This window comes from Anastrepha obliqua, chromosome 2 (assembly GCF_027943255.1).
Source record: "Anastrepha obliqua isolate idAnaObli1 chromosome 2, idAnaObli1_1.0, whole genome shotgun sequence".
NCBI classification, from domain to species: domain Eukaryota; kingdom Metazoa; phylum Arthropoda; class Insecta; order Diptera; family Tephritidae; genus Anastrepha; species Anastrepha obliqua.
This window is the reverse complement of record NC_072893.1, coordinates 98,471,490-98,476,753: the sequence shown is the minus strand read 5'-3', so window position 1 is coordinate 98,476,753 and position 5,264 is coordinate 98,471,490.

Below are 5,264 nucleotides of genomic sequence, written 5' to 3'. Positions count from 1 at the left end.
AGAGAGTTCTGCTCCGATCCACTTAAAATTTTGACACAACATTCTTGAAATGATTTACTATAAGATGAGTGAAGAAAAAAAATTTCGATTTTGTGACCCTACCCCCCCCTTAAAGAATTTGTTTCGCTGATTCTTAAGTTTCTTACGCTCGCGTGTGAGTCAAGGAAGCTTTGTACTGCCTTTTTTAAGTAAAGGGATATTTTGGCGACAGTTTAGATATTTTTTTTAGACTTAATAATATTGGAAGATTCAAATCACCAAATACTCATAGCTAACAGATTATGGATCAGTGATGAAATATTGTCCATATGAACTCTATAAATATCAGAGCTAAATATAAAGAGCCCACACCTAAGTAACTCTTAATACTTACATCTATTTAATCTAAAACTGAATCATTATTACTTAACTACATCTGGAAAGCACTCTGATACGGCAATAAGAATTTCCCCATCACGAGTGAGACCCGTTCTGGTAACATCACGATCTTTGCAGAATACATTTAATAAGTGGGAATCAAAATATTTTCTATCAAAGTAGTTGGAACTCAGCCATGGTTATACAAAGATTATAATGTGAAACTTTGAAATAATTTCGACTCGTACATTCCTCGAGACTGTTCAAAATATATACTAAGAAAGGCTTAGTATTAAGCTTAAATCATACTATGTATATATAGCGTTTTTCAATAGGTGCGCTTCAACTTTTTTCTGATAGGGAGGGCGAACGACGCAATATTTTTTATTTTTCGCTTGTCATTTGTAAACTTCATTAGTATACATTTCACCATGGAACGCTACACACTTGAGCAACGACTGCAAATCGTGCAAATTTTTTATGAAAATTTATAAATTTTCCAAAAAATCATCTTCAGTGATGAAGCTCACTTTTGGCTCAATGGCTTTGTCAACAAGCAAAATATGCGTTACTGGGCAGAAAGCAATCCACACATGATTTATGAGGCACCGTTGCATCCCGAAAAAATTAGTGTTTGGTGCGGTTTACATGCCGGCGGCGTAATTGGACCATATTTTTTCGTTGACGAGAACGATCGCCACGTTACTGTGAATGGAAATCGATACCGCGACATTATAAACGATTATTTTTGGCCGCAATTGAATGGTATGGACTTAGACGGCATGTGGTTTCAACAGGACGGGGCTACAAGCCACACACGCTATAATTGATTTGTTGAAGAGTAAGTTCGATGAGCGCATTATTTCCAGAAATGGACCGGTCGAATGGCCGCCGCGCTCGTGTGATTTGACGCCTCTAGACTATTTTCTTTGGGGTTATGTGAAGTCATTGGTCTACAGTAACAAGCCGGCGACGATTTGTGAGCTCAGAGCCAATATTGAACCCGAAATTGCTGGAATTTCGGCCGATTTATGCAAAAGAGTGGTCGAAAATTGGGTTCAACGATTGGACTTCGTAAAACGTGCACGCGGTGGTCATGCAAAAGAAATCGAATTTTATACTTAAATGTATATGTTCAGACTCGATAATAAAAAAAAAAATAGTTAAAAAAGTCAAACCGTTTGTGTTTTATTAAAAAAAAAAGTTGAAGCGCTCTTACTGAAAAACGCTTTACACACGAGTACGAGTATATCTACGAGTACGAGTATATCTACGAGTACGAGTATATCTACGAGTACGAGTATATCTACGAGTACGAGTATATATAATATTTATTATATTGTGTTAATGTTATTGCACACACCTTCTAATGCATTTATGTACGTGTAAACTTCATAGATACTTGCTTATATCGTAAAAAATGAAGAATTACACAGCGCTGAATTTCATTTTATTAATTAAAATCTATTTAACTTATATCATATCCTTTATATACATTATATTTTGTTCAAACACCTATGTACGCGTACATTGTAAATTTATCGTATTACAAGCGGCCTGTGAAAAGGTAGTTTGTCGGCCATATATCAACTATGTATTCACGCCTCGTATCAACAACGCTGTTGCCACATCCTTTAACACTTTTGTAATGAGCGTTATGCTATGTTCCTTGTTGTTAATACTATCAAACATTACGCACAACGCAAACTTTTGGCCAGAGAGATTTGATTGCATTGATAAGCATCTTACAATTAGTTGGGTTCAAAGTTAGATACAAATGAAGAAACAAAATTGAAAACGCTAGGGCCCCACCATACCGTACTTCTCCGAATTGCTGATGATGATGGTTGACAGCAAGATATGAAAAAAAAAACTTTCATATTCGAGTCCGCAAAAATTTTATTTTATCTATGAATAACATTTGGCTATTATCAAGAATCAATTATAACTCCGCTCAAAATACATTTAGCATTTTACTTAATAAATTCGCTGAGAGTAAATTCGTACAATAGATTTTTATTTTTGTTTGCGTTCTGTTGAAGGTTGAGCAAAAATTTAAGAAATGCTTAATTAGGTGTTTTAAATCAATCATTTAAAATATGATTTATTATTCGATTGAACCAATAAAACTCTTACATGTATTAATTTAATGAGTTTTTCATTTCAATTACCATTAATTATTTCGCTTATAGATTAATTATTGATTTTTTAATTTGTATAGAATAAGCAAATTTCTTGTTTGCAAGAGAATTTTCACGGAGGCTGCAATCGCTTAATTTTAGTTCGGAAAACGTTTTATTTGAATTAAAGAACACTGAAGTACATTTATTTAATATATTTTATTAATTTAATACATTTTACTAATTCAGTATTTTTTACAATTTTTGTTCAACTCTTCAACAGAATATATGTATCCAAAAGCAAAAATGAAAGGTACAGATGACGCCACAGCTATCAGCTGTTCATTCGTTCTTTTTTCACACACGAAATTTGTCGTCACCTTATCTCTTTAAGGGGTAACACCACTGTAGAAATTTCAAAAAATTGATTTTTTTTTTATAAGCGTAAAAAATTCTTTGAACCTTTTAAAATACAGAACAAAAAGTTTTATACGTTACCGAAGTTTATTTCATAAATATTTTAAGCTTTTAACCAAGCGTTAGTGACTGCTACCTAACGATTTCTCCAAATTTCCAAACTTTAAACGCGTTTTTCTCAAAACACGTTTTCTGAAATTGGCACGCAGCATAACTCAAACAATTTTAAATATTTTTAATCAGGTTTTTCACTACGTCTGTATAATAACCTTCTTAAGAGAAGAGCGTAGGGGATTTTCGATAGATTAATTTAAACGATTGTTATAATTATTTAAGTGCCGTTTTTTTAGTCCAAAATAGAGTTTTTTTCTTCAAATGCTTGCTAATTCCACAAAAATAAATGTTTTTTAAATCCCCTACGTGTTTCTCTAACTATTCTTATCTAGATTAAGAAAAAACAAATTTCCTTGTTCCGGATTAAAATTTGCACCCTCTGTGCTGCGTGCCGCGGAGCTCCTTCAAGAGAAACCACATTACAAAAATGTCTCCAATACCGCCATTTTGTAAAATTTTTCGATCAAACTTTGTAGTTTTGTAGTTTAGTATATAAGTAATAACTTCCCAAATCAGAGTGATTGTTTTCCCTTTCTTTCTATACAAAAAAATTCTTTAAAAATCGTGTTTATTTTACGCGTGTAGAGTGGCATCCTCCGAGAAGCATGTAACGAATGTTTGACACCGTTTTGTGAGCTTTCCACGCTTAACACTTTTCGATTTCTTACATAAAAAGTTCGCATCGCTTCCGCTTTCGTTTCGCTTTGACGACGAAAATCGAGTGCTTGCTACAATTAACACTTTGGAAAAAAAAGTTTTAAACTGAAAAATGGATAAATTGTGCAAAATAAAGTAAAATTTATTATGTGCAGTAATAAGTACATTTATAAAATTCCTACTTATTTAAATTTAACTCGGGTTCAAAATTTTCAGTATAATTAAATTTGCTTATATTTCCTTGCCGATGCACACAAAAATATGAGATTTATCCATCTTTATTTTTGGCAAATTTGGAATTGACTGACGTCAGAGCAGAAATTGTGCAAAGGTAAACGTGAACATGTACACATGAGTACATCATTTATTCTGTCATTATTGGCTTTCCATTTAATTTCGTTTGTTCTTTCTCTTATTTTTATGTGTTTATTTTCTGTACTGATGTCACGGCCTTGGGAAGGCGAAATTTATCATTCTTATTCTTTATGTTTTGCTTTGGCGTTGGTCTTGCTTAACTGCGGTTATATGGATGCATTCATGAAAAATGTGTGTAGTCCAAGGCACATTAAACACCTATCAGAAGTAAGGTTGCAATTTTAATTTTTTCCTATTTATTTGATCTCCAAATTGTAAAATTTTGTTTAAGTTACTCTAAACTGGCAATATTTGTTTATTTGCTATTGTTGTTATTGCTCTACCTGTTCAATGTGCTTTGGTGAAGTTATAGTGAACGCCAACGCAACACGAAAGTTGAGTGTAAGTCTCTTGCTTTACTCGCTAAGTCGAAAGAATTTCTGCGCTTTCAACAATGTTACCAACTTCTGATGTTCAAAAAGCACCACAACTTAAAAAAGAGCGTTCTACAATACTAAAAGCAATAATTTTTTTAAAGCTAGTAATTTTTTTCCATAACAGCTTGTATTTACACAACTACAAAAAACAAAATATAAGTATTATATAATTGGATAAGACAAAATTTATAATGAAAACAAATATGTCTCTAAACATTTCAATTTTACAAGTTACAACAATGTGATTCCTTACATCTTCTTGTTTATTATGATATAATTGTCACAACAACGATTTTCTCTTATTAATACGCTTTTATGTGAAACATTCCTGAAAGAACGAATAATTGGTTTTCGATTACGAATTTCGCTTTTGAAAGTTCTCATTTTGTTAAAAACCCCTTCAACTTTTGCATTTGAATATAGCAATGAAAAGAGCCGAATTGCCAAATTTGCCATATTTTCAAATGGATTCAGACTATTAGACGTCTTTACTTGAATCAATTTAAATGCACTTAAATTTGAAGATTTTTGTAAATTCAGTGCTGGCACGGCTTTAAATAGTTTAAATTATTTGAAGTTGTCAACTATTTCAGAAAACAAAAAACACTAAAAACGGCTTTAATTTTGAAAAAATCATAAATTTAGTGGTTAAGCACGAAGTTGGCAACTTTTGGCCACTATTATAACTTGTTGAGCGATCGTACAGCTGTAAGAGATACCTCGCTGAGCTGCCTATGATATATACCAATGTTAAGTTATGTTATAGACCAGCTTTACACTTTAGATTTAGTAGTGTTCAGTGTCCAAA